The following is a 20428-nucleotide window of genomic DNA, read 5'->3' on the forward strand; positions in this document are numbered from 1 at the left end:
GGGGAGATGCCCCTTACACCTTCTATCTCCCTTAGCTCATTCGTGCCCCAGAAAGTGAGTGGTCGAGTGTGCATGTGTATGCTAAGTGAGGGAAAGAAAATTCAAGAAAGCCACAAAAGTCACCGTGAAGCATCCACCAAAACTTCAGCTTAATTACTCCCATATGTCTTCTTTGGCTGTTTTCAAAACGCGGCAAGAAGGAGACGCCGTGTCACTACGCTGATTCCAAAGAGGTTGAAAAACTACCATTCATCCAGTCCAGGCCCTGAGGGGCCCAGGCGCAGCCTCGGGAGATTAGTCCCCTTGGGGGGCGCTGGAGACCCGGCCCGGAGAGGTGGGGCAAGGAAGCGCTGCGCCCGCGCGGGGCGGAAAGTTAGCGCGCTGCGTCCCACCGGGTCCCCGGCGACGCCGCAGCCCGGGGCGGGGAGGGGCGCTGGAGGCGCGGCCCGGGCGGGCGCGCGAGAGGAAGGTACCTTCGGGAACACGCGCAAGGGCGGGGATTCGCGCTGCCAATGAGGCCCGGGTGTGGGCCGTGAGAGGCGGGGGGACGGGCCGGAGCGCAGCCTTCGCTGTGGCAGCTGCGGGAGCAGTGGCCGCATCGGGAGCGGGAGGAGAGGCAGCCGCGGACCGTCGAGCTGGCCGCGCCCCGAGGCCCGGCCCTGGGGTGGGGAATCGCACCGCGGAGTTGGAAACTTTCCCGGCAGGTAACTCCCGCCGCCCTGGCGCCGCCGCCGGCCTCCCTTGTGTCCCGGGCAGGGCCAGCTGCAGCGGTGCAGAGGGAAGGAGAGGGTCCCGCGGAGGAGGAGAGGGAGATGGGGGGAGTGGAAAGGCATGTGGGAAAGTTTCTGGAGCCTGCCTCCCCCTCCAGCCCCCCCCTCGCTGGGCACACCCGGGAGCTTTCCCGGGATAGGCTTGGACATGTTGGGCGCCCGGGCCTTGGTCCTGCGGGCTCTGAAGAGTCGGCGCCTTCCTTTCGCGGTCCCCTCCGCGCGGGACCGAGTCGCTCCCGGCAGAACTGGGGTGCGGGGACACCGGGGACGCGCGGTAGCACGCGGGAGTTTCGGGACCACCCCCGCCCGGCGCGCCTCCTCGCCCCCTTTCCCTCCTCCTGTGTAGCTCGCGGGCTTGGCAAAGGCTCGGGCTGCGCCTGGTACCTGGGGCAGGGGAGGCGGAGAGAAGCGCGCCTGGCACCGCGGGGTCCAGGGCGCCCCCGGAGTGTAGGAGAGCTCCGGTCCTGAAGTTGCCGGTTGAACTTAAGCCGGAGGGCGGAGTGGGGGTTGTGGTATTTCCCCAGTCTGGGCTGAAAGTCTATTGCTTCCCTTCCAAAACACAGCTATTAGCATATCCACTTTCTTTCATGTGTTGGGGGGGTGGTGGTGTAGGATTAGACATTGAGGGGGAGCTGGGAAAGACGATGATTGTATGAAGATTGTGAATTCCCCTGTTCGTGGGTAGTGGAGAGTGGTCACTTTTGGAGGAACTTATGTCAAGGCTCACGTCTTACTGGAAGACTTTGGGGTGCGGGCGTTCAGCGCTGGGGGCTTGGAGGGCTCCCCGCTTTGGCGCGGCACCTTTCCGGAAGGGCTGGCGAGGAAGGAAGCCCTAAGCATTGTGTGGCGTATTTGGAGACAGAAAGGTCTCCGGATCGGTAGTCTCAAAACTTACGTGACTTATTGTGTAAGGCTCCGGGAGGAAATGCAGCGGTGCCCAGGTAGAAACACTGCGTCGCGGCCCGGGGTTGGGAGGACGCTGGCCTCCGCCACAGTCTTCCCCTCCAGCCCAGTTTTGGCAGCCCCAGATCACTGTGCCTCTCTCTGGTGATGAGACTCCTGTCGGTAGCGCTGTCCCTGCTGGAGTCAACCAGGGGAAGGTAGGAGGGCACCTTCATCTTGAACTTGACCCTAGGAGCAGCGCCGTCTGGGCGCGTTACAAGGTAAAGACAAGCTGAATCTAACCTTGGGATGGGCCTCGAACTCTGGCACGGAAGAGAAGTTCCTGGCTTAGAATCTTTGAGAAAGGGTTTAGGACTGCTGAGGTCACCAACTCTGGAAATGCCAGCCCACCAGACTGCAGAGGTTAATAATGTGTTTGGAGGGGGTGGGGATGGGAGAGGAAAGGAGAAGTCCGGTTAGTTGGTGCAGAGACGTGGTATTCCTCTATAGAGTAAATGGGGGAAATCTACTTTCCCCAGATCCGTTACCCTACTTCCCCCCTCCCCCTTCCTGGGTCATCTTTATTCCTGGCACTCCAGGGATGGGGGAGGGGAAGGAGAAGCAGCGGTTGTGAAGCTCCTCCGGCAAGCTCGGAGGTATTTTAGATCTGCTACTCCTTAGGAACGTTCCTGGATTTTAACAGCTGTTTCTTGATTGCTGGGAATGAGAGAATTTACGAGCGACTGAGAGATGGTCATTATAGTATAGTCTGAATGTTTGACTCATCTAATCTACTTAGAAATCTCACCAGGGACCTTCCTGAGAGTATGCCAGTTTCTGCAGAGTTTGTCAGACAGAATGTTTGGTGGATGTCAATTAGAACTTGTGGTAAATACATCTTGGTGGTACGGAGATGAAAAGTATGCAGGGATAAAGGAAATATGGTATCAGACATCCTTCAGGACTTCCTCCTAGCGTTGCTCCTGTTACCTGCCAAGTGAACTTGGTCCAGGCTTCCGGACTGTTGTGATTTGACAATAAGGGATGGGAAATAGTGTCATCCATTTCAGAGGAGGCAGGAAAGTCCAGAAATAAATGTAAGGTTACTTTTTCATGACCCTGTCTTTCAGCTGAGATGCCACAAACTTAAATGCTGGGACTTGAAAGCACTGTTTTTCTGCTTTCCTGGTTTAACCACCAGAATGTGCAAATTATCATAATTTATGTCCATAGAGGAACTAAGGCATAACTGATTCATAGTCAGCCCTTTTCTGCTTCCCATAAGGGCCTGTAGAAAAAAAGAACATTTTGTCTCTTTCACCACACGATTTATTTGGTGCCATACTGGGTTTTTGATACTGGGTGATTGAGGGCACAATTTCGAAGACAATGAAATTGTCTTGATTAAACCGTCCATTTTTAGGCAATATCCCCTTCAGAGTTGCTGATTAATTCTTTATCTCCTAGGGAACATTAAGAACAGTATCCCTGGGCTGCTAAAACTATAATCCATATTATAATGATGCCTGCCGCATGGCATAGCCGGAGGTTAATGTTATGTCAATGTTTCTTTTAGACATTTCTAACCCAATTGTAAAGGTTTTGTCTAGGCTGGGTTGAAAGTAGGCTGCAAGCCGTACAGTCAGAGAAGTGGCTTTATTTTGATCTTTCTGATGAAAAGTTTAGTTTAACTTGTTACAGGAGTAAAGTTCACAAAGGCAAAATGAAGCAGAGGATCTGTGTGTGTGGGTAAGTGTGTGTGTTTATCTGTGTGTGCACACTCATATTGCTGGGGAGGGATTTTAGTTTCTAGGATAACTTTGTTTGACTGTCTTTTAACTGTGTATTTCAGTGGTGGAAAATTAGAACCTCCTCCTAACCAGTTTACAAAGATGTTTTCTGTACAAGGCTCCAACACCTTTCTGGGCCTTGTTTTTCTCATCATTGTCATCTCTAAAAAGGAATTATCTTTTCAGTGCTAAACTTCTCTGAGAGTTAGAGAAATGCAGGCATTCTGTAACTAGTGCTGTAATATTGGCACAGTGCTTTGGAGTTTACAAAGGGCTTTACCTACATATTTTAACACTTAATTCTCAGTTTAGTAAACTGATGCTGAGCCAGTTAGATCAGTTTACTGGGGTATCATCTATAAATTGTGGAACTGAACTTGGAGCTAGATCCTCTGATTCTTCCCCCCCCCCCATTTATGGAATTACCCGAGAATTGGTTAAAACTTGACAAACAGACTAATGTTAATATGTGGCGATTTCTCATATTTCATTTATGGGTTATTCTGGTTTCAGGACCCCAGGGTTAACATCTATGCTTTGATGTCAGAGATTAAAAACAGATCAGTGATAATGGTAATAAAACTTTCTCCCCAAGAGAGTTTCAGAAATTCACATACCTCAAACTAATCATTTGTTTATTTTCAACTTCTCTTTTAATAAAAGTAGGCTTCAGGGTCTAGTGTGATTTATAATCCAGACTTGTAACCCAGACAGCATTCTTAAGGAAATCACTTCTCAAATTGGTATGTCTTTTTTAAAAATAAGAAATGAACATATCATTTGCCTTTTATCTTGGTATCTCTTAGCAGAATTACAAAGCCTGGGTAAATGTCCCTTTTTTGTTGTCATCATTCTTGGGTTCTTTCTACTGATGTCTGGATAAGTCTAATTTTGCAGCACTTTCTGTGCTACGTAAGTTCTTAGGGAAGAATGCTGTTGGTGTAACAGTAAAGAAGTAAGGAGCAGGCTGCAGGTGACCCATTTTCACAGGGACTCTAAATGTCTGTCCTGTGTCCTGCTTGCCTGCTTAAGAGCGGAGTGCAACTTGAGACTCATTTGGAAGCTGGTATGGATTTTCTTTAAAAGGTTCTAAAATAAAATTATGTGCTAAGCTATAGGCCCTTTTATGTCTGAGCAGCCTGTCCATCTTGAGCTTTTTAAACTTACTCTCAGAAGACTGCCTCTTCAGAATATGAAGCTGTGGGGTTTAAACCTCAAAAAAGAGTAGCTACCCAAGAGTCCTGATTGACTGGCTGGAAAGGCTGCCATTTCCAGGTGTGTGAGTAGAGAGAGCATAATGAAGCACTATTTGCTAATGAAGTTGAGGAAGACTTTGTTATCAGTGTACCTGAAGGGAACCAGTGCGGCAAAGCAGAAGAGCTCCTGGGTTTTTTTGTTTTGTTTTGTTTTTATATCAGGAGACTGGATTTTGAATGAAAACTTTTGGTAAAAAGAAGGCTGTCAGGCAACATTATCTTATGGAGAGTGAAAGGGGTTCCGGTGTGGTGTGGCTATGGTACTGATGGCGGTTGCCCTTCTCAAGTAGATGTTTAAGGGCTCTTGCAGGTAGGTGTGATCAAGAAGAATATTCTGGAAAGAAGAGTCCCATAGGCAAGAATGTCAAGGACAAGGAAATTGGTGTAGAGGGATGGCATAGTCCCTGGATTTTACCCACTGATATTTGCCGCTACCATGAGGGAATTTATTAGTAAAAATCTTCCAGCCACAGTTGTAGGTAAATGTGAACCTAGTGTGTTCAGTCATATAGCCCAGAGCCACCGTGACTCACCACCTTTCCTGCCCCACCCAGCACACCTAGGGTTACTTGCCTGTCATGAATAGTGGCTTATTACCTCTTTGAGTCCAGGTGGGGGGTGGGGCAGTCTCTAAAGAACACTTGGTTATGCTCTTCTCATGCATATATATTCATGCAAAACCAGGATCTTTTATTACATGTGGTTTTGAAGAAATGTGAGAAAGGTTTGACATACAAGGGTACATATAATTTGCACGGTTTAGAGTATAGTGTATGCTTATGTAATGTGCTTTCTCCCCCTCCGTCGTATCAGTATATTCTCCGGCACTGTTTTAATGGCTGTTTGGTAAATCCATTACATATGTTAACATAATTTATTTAACCAGTCTATTTGGATGTTTAGTTGTGTTGAAAAGTATCTCTTAGGCTATCAGAGCCCTTTGGCCCAGATGTGATTTACTCATCATTAAATTACAGGGCCCACATAGGGGCACCAGCTGCTGGTAGCTTCAGAACCTCACATCATCAAGAAATGGACTCTTTGCTCTTAGTTCCAGTTTGGGAAAACCCTGGAGAGAACCCGGATTGGCCTGATGCCACCCAAAGGACAGTTACGGTTGGCAGTCTCCTTTAGACCCACAAGATGGGCTGTGGGGAGACAAAGTGTCCCACAGAGAAGGGGTTCATTGTTAATGGAAGAGGGAGGGAGCAGGCTAAACAAAAAGAGCTAGTTGTTTAATGCAGGATATGTTTCCGAAAGTGGTATTGCTGGTCATAACAACATACCAATGTACCAGAGGGTAAAAACGATTTTAATGCTCCTGTGATGTACACCCTACAGTCTTGAGACTTTTCCACATTCTGTGCAGATTTGAATTGCTGCATAGACAGGCACTTGTATAACAGGATATTGAATTACTGCAAAAAAGTTGGGAATTTGTCATTATTATCATATATACCATAATACTTCCCTCTTTTTGCCATGCTTTATTCTAAATTACTTGGGGTTAGTGACATCAATTATTAATGTTTATTGAGTGCTTGCTTACTCTGAGCTAGATGTTTGAATAAAAAAAAAATCAGTGGAAATGAGACAGTGTAGTTTTTTCTTTCCCCACTGTCCTGTGTGCAGAGAGTGTTATACCAGGGATGGTTTGTTTCCCAAATCATAGCATTCCGCATCCTGGCCCCTTTTGCTTCTTGTGGTTTAAATAAGCTACTCTTTAGTTGATCCAGAGGTGGAAATTGGAGCTGGGCTCAGCTGGCTGGTTTTTTCTGCCTGGGTTTAGGCTCACTCACACTCTAGTGGTTACATGATTCTTTATGGGGATCACCGCTGTAGTAATTTCCACATTACTTGGAATCATCATCTTGCTTTTGATTAGTTTTCCATTGGCCATGCACTTCAGGGCACGTTGGGTGTATCCTCTGCCCTAGGGAGTGAATCTGGATTAAGTCAAGTCATCTTTAGTAATACCATACCTCTTGCCTAGTGACTGACTAACGAATATTTATGTGACAAGTATTAGGTACCGCCATATTGGGAACTGAAGGTTGTCAGCAAAATAGAACAGGTTGACACTCTAAGGATCATAGAAGACAAAGATGGATGTGCCCAAGAGTACAGTGACCTTTTCCAGCTGCTGAATGAACTAACCCTGAAACCACTGTGACTCAGAACAGCTTTATTATTGTTTGAGGCCATTATCTCCAAATGGAATACGCTAGCCCATCCAGTCTGGAAAGGAAGGAACTGTTAGAACTTTATCCAGAAAGAAAAGCTTTACTAATATTTAATAGATGGCTGACACTGGTTGGTGTACCTGAAAGTCTCCTGTTACTTAGGTTACATGAGAGATGAGTGGGCACCTTACAACCTAGTGGAATTGCCAGTCGTACTCTCATTTTTATTCTTGCTTTGGGTGAACTCTATCCATGTAAATGGGTTTATAAATTATATTACCTATTTTTGAGTAAACCGACTCCCACAAAATGGGCAAGTGGCTTAAAAAGATTCTTGCAAAGAAAGCTTAATGGTAACGATTTAAGTTTATAGGATCAAGAAAGTGTCTTTAGGAGATGAGAAAATGACTTTTTTAATGAAATTTTTTTATTTTACTTTTTAAAAAGATTTTATTTATTTGACACAGAGAGAGAGCACAAGCAGGGGAACAAGAAGAGGGAGAAGCAAGCTCCTAGCTGTGCAGGAATCCTGGCATGGGGCTTGATTCCAGAACCGTGGGATCATGACCTGAGCCAAAGGCAGATGCTTAACCGACTGAACCAGCCGGGTGCCCCTTTTATGATTATTTTTTAAAGACTTTATTCATCTTAGAGAGAGAAAGCGCCAGCTGGGGCTGGGGGAGGTTGGAGGGGGAGGGAGAGACTCTCCACCAGACTCCACACAGAGCCTGTTGAGGTGTTCCATCTTAGGACCCCGAGATCATGACCTGAGCCGAAACCAAGAGTTGGAAGCTTAACTGACTGAGCCACCCAGGCGCCCCAAGGAAATGACTCTGAACTCAGATTAGTAAATTGACAGAAAAATTGTGTTTGGATTTGTATTAATAAAAATAAACTTAAGAATACAGTTTGCATCACTCTTACCCTTAAAAAGTTTTTAATGGATATTTTATAATGTACATACTACATTATACACATGTAATTCATAACTCCAGTATTTTAATTATGTATAATTTTATGCAGTTTACAACATGTTGAGGGTACATGTTTAATTTTGTCACTTTTAGGGCTACATGGCCAAAAAGTTTGGAGACTGTGTTTTCATCTTGTTATTTGTAGCTGAAAGCACAACTGATGCAGGGACAGATAAGAGCCATGGCTGTTCCCTTTTATTCACAGCTTTCAAGATTCTCCACGATATGGTTCATTACTTTCCTTTCCAGACCCAGTTGTCTTCTGTCTCTGCAAATGCCACTCAGCTCCTGCCCATTCTGTAACTGTCACATACTTTGTATCAGTTTTGCCTCAGGGAAGGCTGTCCTCCCCATCCCCCACTACATTTTCTTTTCTTTTCTTTTTTTTTTTTTAAGATTTTATTTATTTATTTGAGAGAGAGACAGTGAGAGAGAGCATGAGCGAGGAGAAGGTCAGAGGGAGAGGCAGACTCCCCGTGGAGCCAGGAGCCCGATGCGGGACTCGATCCTGGGATTCCGGGATCATGACCTGAGCCGAAGGTAGTCATCCAACCAACTGAGCCACCCAGGCGTCCCTCTTTCTTTTTTTTTAAATTAAAAAAATATATATATTTTATTTATTTATTTGAGAGAGAGATAGCACATGAGCCGAGGTGTGTGGGTGCAGTGGGAGAGGGAGAAGCAGACTTCCCACTGAGCAGGGAACCCAACGTGGGGCTCAATCCCAGGACTGGAGATCAGGACCCAAGCTGAAGGTAGATGCTTAACCTACAGAGCCCCCCAGGTGCCCCTCCCCACCCTGTTTCCATTGTCCTTCAAGGCCTAGCCCAAATACTGCTTTGTTAATAACATTTTCTCATCTTCTGCTTCTGTATTTGCATGGTTGGTTCCTTCTGTTTAATCCCCCTGGGGAACATTATTTGGACAATTACAGTGTATTTTTGCTTTTTGCCTTTTATAAGGTGCTGGCCTGCTTATTACTTTGCCTATGGGTTTGTAAGTTAGCTCCATGCCCAGTGTGGGGCTTGAATTCACAACCCCAAGATCAAGAGTTGCATTGCATGTTCTACCAACGAAGCTAGCTAGCATCACAGATTGTAGGCGTCTTGATGGTTGGAGTCCTGCCTTACCACAGTCAGTTTTTTAAATTGCTTGTTTCCCTTTCCTGGGAGCAAAGGGAGGCAAGCAGAGAACACACAGTTGTTAAATTCAGCTCTGTGCTGGTTACTGGCTGGCAGGGAGGGTTCCTCTCTCCTCCAGCCCTCAACAGCCTTAGGCGGTAGACTGCTCCATATACGTGTAAGGGATTTGAGGGCAAAGAATGCACATGGCTAAGACGGGAGGATCCTGGATCCATTTTTATTCCAAAGTTTTTTGTCTGGCCTCATATGTGTTGTCCACAGTTAGACATTGTTCTCCTTTCATGTGGGAACAGTGACATGGGTACACACGGGAAGCTCTGTGGTTGGACGCTGCAGAAACATCATGGGCCAATCCTAGGCAGGTGCAGTCAGTTTAAAGGAGAGTCTCCTCCCCAAGGCCTGGAGGATGCATTGTCTGAAGCTCTAAGTGCCCATGGACAGTTGGCTACCTGCAAGTCGCACCAAGAAAAATCATGGGGTGACTCCCATGGTAAGGGTCTGGCCTGAGGGTCCCCGCTGGAGGAGGTGATGGACTTTACATGGTTCAGCTGAATCGAATTACATGTGCTGTTATTCTCTCCGTGGTAAGGATAATTGAGGGTTGACAAGTTGTTGGCTTTCAAGTTGAGCCATGTTAGATATATGCTATCGTGATGGAAAACAGACATCTCTCCAGGGTTTTGAGGGTCAAATGACAGAATGTCTATGAAAGGGTTTTGAATGTTGTAAATTGCCTCTTAGATGCAAGGGAGACATCAAATTTTATTGTTCCTTTATAGCAGTGACTTTGCACTCAGATTTCTTTGTTAGCCATTTTTGTCTTCTTTTAAGTGTATTCCCCAAGAGTTTTTAAGTGTTGATGCTTTTAAATGGAATAGGACATATATTTTACTCAAATGAATTGCAGATATTAGTCAAAAGCTTGCTTTTATACTTTTAGCCATAGAGTAGATAGAATTTGTGATAAGGTCAGTCTGTCTTGGGATGTAATTTGTTCAAGTACCCAAAGGACCCTTTATAAGAATAGGACCACTTCTGGTGCATAAAAATGGCAGTTTGGGGGACTTTGAGGTAAACTGTTAGAAGCCCTTAAGAATTACCTTAAAGACTGTCAAAGAGTTTTGATTTCAGGTTTTGTTTAGTTTTGTGTTTTGTTACTGTGAAGCCAGTAACTTATTCTGAGAAGTCATTGGAGAGGGTTTGAGGAGTTTTTGAACTATATCAAGGAAGTTTTGAAAGTGAAAACATGGTACGCTTTGACAACTTATGAATTTGAAATCTATTCTGTTGTGGATTTCAAAGGAAATGGATTTGAATAAGTAAAATTTAGCTCCACTGAGGGAAATTTGGCAGTGGCAATTTTGTGTTATACAAAGAGTTTGATTTAGAAATTAAAACATGTAAAAGAGTCAATGTATACTTATTGATCGAGGCAAAGACAGAAAAAAGTGAGAGATTCCTAAGTTGCAAATAGATGCAATTATGAATTTTTTAAATTATTATTTAGGGTTCTTAGAGCATGTATGTGACTTAAGAGAGCCTAACTTAGAGTAAGTTAGCTGGATTAAACAGCAGTTCCCAAAGGGAGTTCCATGGAAACTGATTCTCAGGGAATTAGTAGATGTTATGCAGTGAAAAAAGGCTCTGTGTTCAAATAAGTGGTAGGATCTGGGTTAACCAAAATAAAATAGATCTTTTTATTTTTAACTGCAAGACTTTTGAGCACCATTCTTTCTAATGATCCTTGTGAATCTCCTTGGAGGGAAACAAAGTTTTAAGCATTTCCCAAATACATTGAATTGTAGAAACTTTCTTTTGCAAAGCATCCTTGCCAGAGAACAATGTTAGGTGTAATTTGCTGAAATATTTTTATTTTATTTTATTTTCTTCAAGATTTAAAGACAAAATTTTAAGAAATCTCTACACCCAGTGTGGGGCTTGAACCTCCAACCCTGAGATTGAGAGTCTCAGTGCTCCACTGACGGAGCCAGCCATGTGCCCCTAATTTGCTGAAATATTTTGAAGCAAAGCCTAGACATCCTGACAAACTTTAGTATGCATTTCTAGCTAAGGACTTAAAAAAAAACCCCTACCACCTCATTATCACTTTTCATAAAATTAAGTGATTTCTTAATGTCATCTAATTGTTCCCCAGATGGCATTTGTCACCATTTCTGTTTTCTTGGAACTGCCTTTTGATCAAGGTTTTCATAGTAGCACTGTGGGGTTTTGTTGATTTTGTCTTTTTAAATGTAGAAAGATGCTATCTCACCACTCCTTCCTTTTCCCTTCCGACTTTTAGAAGAGATCTTGTATGATGTCCCATATCTGAATTTGTTTCCTTGTGGTATTGTTTATCTTGTCCTTTGTCCTCTGTATTTTCTAAAAATTAGAGGTTAGATCTCAAGGCCTGGGTTAAATTCAGGTTCAATATTTTGGGAAAGAATAGGTTCTAGATTATGCTTTTCTCTTCCCTAGGATTTGGGAACAGGCATTTTAATTTAGCTATATAAATAAATGCTATATAAATATATGTAATGGCTTAGAGTTCACTTGGAAATTAATTTTATTAGTATAACAAGGGAGTACAAGCTTAATTTATTCCAGTTGTGGTTGGAAACGTGTTGTTATTCTGAATAGTTGGCCTGGTTGAATGGTTATAATTTTTCTGTGTATTTTAAGATTATAAACTGTGTGCCTACTGGGTAAAGTGACTTGAGCATTAAACATTTTTGGTGGTTGAATTTTATTGAGAATGGCAGGGTATCCAGATGTGTGGGTGGCTCAGTCAGTTAAGTATCTGCCTTCCACTCAGGTCATGATCCCAGAGTCCTGGGATCAGGTCCTGCACTGGACTCCTTGCTTAACTGGGAGCCTGCTTCTCCCTCTGCCTGCCCCCTGCTTGTGCTCTCTCTCTCTCTCTGACAAATAAATCAAAATCTTAAAAAAAAAAAAAAAAAAGAGTATCTGAGTTGTTGTTGTAAAACACAATTCTATAAAGATTTATTCTAAGCACATTAATTTAGTAATATGCATTCATTCTACCTCTACCGGATAAATTTTAACAGAATATTTTTCTGATAAATGCTTATGCTAATTTAAAGTACAGTTATTAATCTAAGCACACCCTCAGGGTCATAATTTTATATGTACATTGTGTTAGAAACTCAGATATGTAAATAAAAGTTCCTATTATAGCTGACTTTGCTAACTTAATTTGATATTTAAGGTTTTTTTTTCCCCTTGATATCCTTCCAAGTACTTGTATGTCTGGGAAAAATTAAACTCAAAGAAATTTTGTGTGTCTCAATGAAGAATAGCGTGGTATATATAAAGTAGCCTTGCGTGATGAATGGTAGCTATCATAGGTAGTTGCCAGCACATTCTTGATTTAATCCCTTAGAAGGCAGGAATACTGTTCTATATATTAAAACTTGTTTGTTGTGAATAATAAGGTACCTTGGATAGTAAGTACTTTGGAACTCTAGTAAGTACTACACTAAAAATACACACAGTGCTCTCTTTTTTTCTTCTTTAAAAAAAAAAAAATACAAATATATAGGACTTAGTGAAACAAGCCTGATCTTTGAAGCCTGGTGAACTGTGGTTTTGTTTGTGATTCTGGGCAGCTTCCTTCACCTCTGTCTTTTTATCTGTAAGATGGGGGTAGTAATCGTGTTTCATAGGCTTCATGCCAAGACTGAAGGTGAGAACCCGTATAAAACGCTCACTACTGGGGCGCCTGGGTGGCTCAGTGGATTAAGCCGCTGCCTTCGGCTCGGGTCATGATCTCAGGGTCCTGGGATCGAGCCCCGCATTGGGCTCTCTGCCCCGCGGGGAGCCTGCTTCCTCCTCTCTCTCTGCCTACCTCTCTGCCTACTTGTGATCTCTCTCTGTCAAATAAATAAATAAAATCTTTAAAAAAAAAAAAAAAAACACGCTCACTACTACTCGTGATGAGCATCAAGTGACATATGGGAGTGCAGGGTCACTGTATTGTACACTTGAAACTAACATGGTGTGCCCTGTTAAATGGAATAAAAAAACTTAAAAAAATGAACAGACAAAACAAGATGAAACAAATGCTCAGATGGTGCTTGGCTTGTAGGTGCCAAAACACATCCTCTTCTCTCTTCTTTTCCTCTTGACCATATTTCTAAGCTCAACTTTCTGGATCATTCGTTGCATGAAGTTTTTGTCCAGAGTGTTTCTATTTTTATTTATTTATTTTTGTTCTTCGTGTTTTAAAAATTGCTAATTTTAAGATACTTGTTATAGAAGTCCGGATAAGACCTTGATTTCAAGATAATCGGTATAGTTTGTTGCTTATATTAAAACAATTAGATGTTTATATGAAATGTTTTGAACAAACAAGTGGGACATTTTTAGGTGGTAATTTATAAGGCAAAAGGAACCAGAGAAGAAAGGGTATTTTTTTAATTGGCCTGAGGATATTGCTAATAAGTGGTCTGGTTTTAAATGAAAAACAATATTTTATAAATCCATTTACTTACTAAGGATTGTGAGAACATGAGAAGCTCTGCAAACTTCAGAAGAGTTTCACTTGAATGTGGCTTAGAATAATACACTTTATCTTACTTAGCTGAACTAAGCCTGTAGCACCAGACTCAATCAAGTAACACGTGTGTGTGTGTCTGAACAGGGTACTGGCAGCCAGAAGAGTAGCCGTCCTGCAGTGGAGAGGGGCTGGTGCTTCCCTGAAGGGCCTCAGAGCTTCACAGTGAGGACGAGGGGAGCTTCTCCTTCCTGGCCTGTGCCCTGTTAGAGACTCATGTAAAAGGAGAATGACTATATCCTAAGTTCTGAATGGGAGAAGTCAAGGAACACATTTTGGAGGCTGCTTAAATAGACATTTATGGGCCTTGACTCCTTGGGATTTTGGGTGAACCAAGAAGTGTCCTCCAATCAGCTGTTCCTGAGTCTTGGGACCTGTGGTTTTCTAATGGCTTGTGCAAGAATAGGTCCCAGGAGGACAAGGGCTCACAGTGCTGTCTGCCCAGGCAACACCTGTTCTCTGAGAAAGGAGCCTGATTCCCTAAGGGCACTCAAGTCCAGTGCACTTGAACTTGTTATACTTTTACCCCTACCATTAAGTAACAGTTTTGTTTATCCTTTCCTTTCTGAAATGTTTTATTTAAGCAAGAGGGACTCCTTAAGCTGTCCAGCTCCGCGTACCGAACGTCAAGCCGGAAAGAATCAGAGTGCATGATTCCCTTCTCCCATCATGGAAAAAGGGAGGAGATGTCATTTCTAGAGGGACAGTGATTGAGTTCCAAGCAGATGGAACTTATAAAGGCATTTCACCTTCACAGGGCTTTTTTGCTCCCATTATTAAGATCCATCTTAGCTAGCTCAAGGAATACAATATCCTTACAAGTTTTAGAACTAAAAAGGGACCATGAAGGTGTTAACTGTTTGACAAATTAGAAACTATTTTCATTTGGTAGAAGTCTTGCAATAATTTTTCCAACAAATACTTCTCGAGGGCAGTCCACTGTGCCCTTCTGAGGTCAAGTCCCAGCTCTGTGCCTCAATACAAGGAGACAAGTGCGTGCAGAGTACCAGTGATAGAAGGCAGGTGTGCGGCAGAAGAGTGGAGAAGGAAGGGCGGGGGAGAAGGAGGAGGAAGAAAAGGAGGAGTTGGTGGCCAGGGAGGACTTCAGAGAGAGGGTGAAGGATGTGTTGCACTTTGCCAGGCAGGGAAGGGGGCGAAGGGCTTTCTGGGAGGGGGCAGGAGCAGCAGAGGCAGGGAGACGTGAAAATACAAGTCATGTTTGGGGTACTGTTACTAGAACAGATGGTGCGTGGCATTTGGGTACCGTGGCAGGGAGGAAAGGGCCAGATTGCAGAAGGCCTTGCATGCTAGGCGAAGAAGTATGGATTTGATCCTATAAAGCAAGTGATAGCTGTCACAGGTTTTGAAAGCAGGGAGATGATGTAATCAGCTATGTTTTGGGAGAAAAGCTCGGGCGGTGGCGGCGTGGAGGAGAGACTGGCTCGGGCACAGATGGGCAGCAGGGCTCCCTGTTATGAGGCTTTTGAAGTAGGTCAGGTGAGAGATGATGTTTGGGGCCTGCGCTAGGAGGAGGAAGAGTCCCAATGTCAGTTCAGTACCTTCTGTTGTGCATTTAGGGTGCATTCGCTCATGTCATTGCTGCAGAGCACTTTTCATGGAGTGCGGCTGTGCTCACCCTCATTTTGCAGAGAAGGGGAAGGGGCTGAAAGTACCCTGGCTCTGCTAAGACGTGCTCGGGTCGACAGCCCTGTGCCACCATGCTTTCACAGCAGAGGGAATGAGAACACAGAGGAGGGTGAGCCTGGGAGATGATTTTTGCAGCAGAGTGGAAGCTGATCCCAGAACAGAGTAGGACTTCTTAGCTGCTGACTTGAGGTAGATGGCAAGGCTGTTTCCAGGCGGGTGGCAAGGTGTACACAATGGGTGATACCCATGACCAGGGCCTTGCTGAGGAGGTGAGGGGCAGGGTTTAGGGCCCCTCGGGGATACCCTTTTGAAAATTCCCTATGGCCAGTTGGAAGTTTGATTCTTGGAGCACATCCTATCCTCCCTGTGGGAGCTCCTTGAAGTCCTTCAGGTAGGCCTGGACTAGAACTTCTAAAGGAGGAGATGAGTAATGAGCCCTTCCTCCCGAGCCCCAGTCCTAAACAGTGCTGTACTGCACTTAATCTGAAGGGCCCTTTCCAGGCCGTGCCTGTTGATGTTTCTGTTGGTCTGGATGAGGGTTGGCAGTCTGCGTTTTTTTCAGGATCCTGGGATCCTGGAGTGAGCCAGGCAGGTGGCAACAGGATTGGACTGTTGAGAATGTTTGGCTTTGTGTGGCCTAGGCTGTCTTTTCACTTTACTTCTTTCGGGGCGTTTCAATAGCTCCTTAAATAACATGATGTTGATCTCTGGTAAGAACCAACACCTTGGAAAACTGCTTCTTTTTAGGAACGTTCATACATTCATATTTAATTTTGCCAAGGCTATTTTTTAGTTATTTGGATTATTCCGAGACTTGGAATGTGAGTACTCTTGAAGGTTGTTTTGGGAATTGAGTGACATGAGGTCCAAACACCCAGGCCTAAACCCAGCCTTACACCCTTAATCTTGGGAGGGAGTGTGAGACTCAGGAATCTGTTTCATCCAACACGTCTTCAGCGCCTGCTTCTTCCACTTGGCCATGTACTGAGGTCTGACCGTGCAGTGCATTTCTTTTGAACTATTACCTACCATATCCTACCTTTCCTAAAGAGGTAGGCATTCTTGTCTGGTTGTGGCTGATAATAGGAGAGAATGGGTTTTTTAGGTTTTATTTTCAGCCTATATGTCTTTTGCGTTGATGTCTGGTTACCATTGGGACAATTTCTGCTGCTTTTTCTCTCTGAGGGAGTAAGGTTTGGGTTCATTAACGGCTTGCTACTGAGTGGTTCCTTTTTCTCCTGTGTGGGAGGGAGGAGCAGCCTCCTCTTGTGTTCCCACCTTTGCTAAATGCCACTCCTACTTCCTGTGCTCCTTATAGGACTTCTCCACCCCGTTTTCTAATCCTTGTCCTGGTGGAAAGCAGAGAACGGGAGCCACTTGTTCTCCGATGGGTTTGTACAGTCACTGACTAGGTGCCAGGCTCTGGGCTCTGTGGTTACTCATAGATGGTCTGATTTCATACCCTTAGAGGCCGTGGGAGTGGGCAGTCTTTGCTCATCTTGCCGATGAGGGTCCGTCTGTGGCCCGGGGGCCTCCTAGCAGGTTTCCAGGAGGACTCTGGTGCCTGCTCCTGCAAGCTGCTCTCTGTCCCGCCTCTCACCCACTCATGGCCCTTTCCAGGGGTGGCTCATTCTTTGCAGAACTGGTCATCTTTTAAATCCTTTATGGGTGCGCCCAGAGGTTGGTTTTAGCCAGTGGTATGGGGACTGTGGATGCGGTGTGGTTGGGGGTGGGGAGAGAGGAGGAGTGCTCGCTGGGAGAGCGAGCTGGTGGGATTAAGCAGGATATCACAGCTGCTTACTTCGGCTTGTCCTCTTTATTGTGAATGGCTCCTGAAAGACCCTGCCTGAGTGTGCAATGTGCACATTCGTGGATTCTGTAGGTGAGATTTGCTTGTTGATGACCTCCTTTTCGCTTTCTGCTATTTTAGTCCTGCATTCTAGGTTGCTTTTGGCTGACTTTGGGGGGTGGGGATTTGGGTTACCCACAACAGTTATGAAGGTGTCCTACCCTTCAGGACTGCCTAGTTGACCTCCTCAATTGAACTTTCAGGATCAGAATGTGTGGCCAACTGCTGAATGGAGAGATCAGTGATTCTGGAGTAAATTAGACTTGCTCTCAAATTTTCGCTCCCCTTAATGCTTTTATTTTATTTTGTTATTTTTAAAAAGATTTTATTTATTTATTTGACAGATAGAGCTCACAAGAAGGCTGAGAGGCAGGCAGAGAGAGAGAGAAAGAGGAAGCAGGGCCCCTGCTGAGGAGAGAGCCCGATGTGGGGCTCGATCCCAGGACCCTGGGATCATGACCCAAGCCGAAGGCAGAGGCTTTAACCCACTGAGCCACCCAGGCGCCCTGGGCCCCCACCCCTTAATGCTTTTAGACAGGTTTCTTAACTTCAGGGGCTTGGTTTCTTCATCTGTAAGCCGGGTATGGTTGTGTTCAGGGAGGAGTGGTGTTTGTGTGCTACATCTAGAGGGTTTTACACCCTAGTAGGTGTTCCGGAGCGTCCTTTCTCGTTCTGGCCTGATTGAGTGTGCCAGAGACTGTGCTAAACTCTGGCAAGCGCAAAAGATTAAGGCAATGTTTTCTTTCCCAGAGACATTTAAAATCTAGTGGTTGGGGTTGACTTGCACAAATTTATCCTGAGGGAGGATTGGCTGTGGGGGCAGCCTCCTGTGGGAGCATTTCCTCTGCCCTGAGGGTTGGGAGATCCTTGCTTTCTGGAAGCAGGTTATACCTAAGCCCTCTTTTGAAGGACTGAGTAAGAATCAAGCAAGCAAAGGAAGGTGGGATGGGTTGTAGCTAGAGCAATAGCCGGAGCAGGGCGTGGAGTGTTTAAGAGAACTGTTCGCAGCCTGGGTTTGGCTGGAAACCGGAGGTCCTGGGAACGGAGCCGGGAGAGCCTGGTGGCCTTTGCTGAGAAACTTAGATGTAAAATTTGCTGGGATGGAAAATTAAAATGTAAGGAAAAAGAGTTACATAAATAGTGTTTAGTAGCATTGTTGGGCATTTTTATAGCACGCGGTCTGTAGAAGAGAGTGATCTGCTGGTGTTAAAAGAATGAGGTCAGTTTATATGGGCTCTTAAGGAAAAACTTCCAAGAATATTATTAAATGAAAAAGATATACATGCACAGGGTGTCTTTGGAAGTACATATCCGTATATGTAAGCCACGATTGCCTTTAGGACGGATGCGGGGGTCTGGGATCGAGGACAGTCATCCATTTTACTGAAGACCCTTTCGTACCATTTGGCCATTTTTTCCACACGGATTTCTTTAAAGAAGGAAAACACTGTAAAGAAGTGACCAGTGTTGTACATTATCAGGTGAGGCGGAAACCAAGCAGCAGTGTAAAAATAATGTGGGCTGCTGCTCTGTAAGGCTATTATGCAGAATGCTGGATTATTTCATGCTCTGACAATAATACCATTCATTTAGAGTTGCCACATACATTACTTCAGTCAGAATTAATCACTTTCCTCTGTACTTTATAGCAATTAAAATGTTTTAAGAACGGTACATGTTAGATGATGCTCTGTAAAGTTTGGAAAAGGAGAATATTATTTCTTTAGTGCAACATCCATGGTCTTATTCCCGTCCATTCTTTGTATATGTGCCTTTGTGAAAAACACAACTCAAATGCACATTTACTTAATGGACTTCTCTTTTTATATGATTTCATGTGTTTTCCTGAGTGTTGTGTAATTGTTCTCCTTATCTTTTTGAAAACCTACGTTTTTTTTTTTTTTTTTTTTTTTTTTGGAATGCAATGGTTCCTTTCCCTGTGGCCCCTGTGACTCACTCATGCTTACACACTATCACAGGTGTGCTGGTTTTCTGGGGTGATGTTCATCTCTAACTATATCCTCAGAGCTACGAAGCCCCTTCGTTACCAGACTGCAGGGCACAGGGAAAGGGCTCAGCAAGTAGTTTTGAAGGAATGGTTGTTCCTTTTGGGCTTTACAACAGCATTTTAAGGGCAAGAAGGGAGATACGTGCAGTTTTCAGCCAAAGAAAGAGATTCAGGTTAAGCAGTCCCCAAACTCACATAGTAGCAACCTGTAAGTAGCCGAACTCAAACTTGAATTCACTTCTCCTGACCCCAGCCATTTCCCCACTATTATTGAAATCAGAATTTTCAGTAGGTTTTGCTGGGAAAAGAGATGGTGGGGTTCCATTTAGAATGAGTGAAGAGGATTTCGACCTTTTTGAAAAATTTAATTGCTCTGGTGTGTTCTGGCAATGGGTGAAATTGGTTCAAACCCCAGCAGCCTCTTTGACAAGCTGTGTGACCTTGGGCAAGTTACTTAACATCTCTGGGCATTAGTTTATAATTAGTTAAGTAGGTCTAAAGTGTGTGTGGGTGCCTACCTCCACAGCGCTATCATAGTACACATAAAGCTTTTAAGATGGTGCCTGGCACATGGTAGGGACTTATTCAATGCTAATATAACTTTTTCTCCTCATGGTTTGGTGAAAAAGAATAACCAGTGTTGGTAAGGGTCATGGGGAGATGAGTACAGTGTTGGGGGAATAAATGGGGATAACTCTTCTGGAGCGCAATCTCTCAATGCGCTAATTTACAGCATGTCAGCTCTTTGATCTAGAAATTCTAGCCCTAGAAATTTATGCTAAGAAGATAATTTTATAAACATATAAAGTTATATTACGTGGATATTCAATGCAATATTGGTTAATTGCAAAAAAGTGGGGAAACCAAATATTTACCTCAAAAGGAGCTTGGTGATAAACTTGGTGACCCATACAGTGGAATAATAAGCAGCTTTGTACAGATCGAGAGGGAACGGAACGGGGGGATGTGAGAAGATGTCTTCCATCCGCTGTTACGTTGAAAAACAGGCTGTAGAGTAGTATGCATGCCATAATCGCATTCGTGCTTTTTTTCTTGAAAGTGTGCATTATGTAACTGACACCTTTGAGGGTCTACTGTGCACAGCTTGTAGCCCCATTTAAATGGGTTGTGTAGGTAGAAAAAAGTCTGGAAGATCTTTGGGTGATAGGATTGAACAGCCTTCCCTATTTTAAAAAATTACTTCTATTTTTTCCTAATAGAGGAACCGTTTACATCCTTCATCCTGGTATCTGGCACAATTTATTTTTATTGTTTTATTATGTTTTTTGAGAGAGAGCGTGTGTGCCCAAGCAGGGGAGGGGAGGAGAGGAGCAGAGTGGGAGGGAGAGCA

General features: G+C 44.3%; 1 protein-coding gene across 6 annotated transcripts in view; it reads left to right on the plus strand.

Annotated features, from left to right (window-relative positions):
* The first annotated feature begins 565 nt into the window (after window positions 1-565).
* TANC1 (tetratricopeptide repeat, ankyrin repeat and coiled-coil containing 1) overlaps window positions 566-20428 on the plus strand; it is a 232314-nt gene continuing 212451 nt past the window's right edge. For all 6 annotated transcript variants that reach the window (XM_046018133.1, XM_046018132.1, XM_046018134.1 and 3 more), the window contains exon 1: window positions 566-704. The gene's annotated coding sequence lies outside the window, so the exon portion shown is untranslated. The remainder of the gene's footprint in view (window positions 705-20428) is intronic.

The sequence above is a fragment of the Meles meles genome, chromosome 9, assembly GCF_922984935.1.
Source record: "Meles meles chromosome 9, mMelMel3.1 paternal haplotype, whole genome shotgun sequence".
Lineage (NCBI taxonomy): Eukaryota > Metazoa > Chordata > Mammalia > Carnivora > Mustelidae > Meles > Meles meles.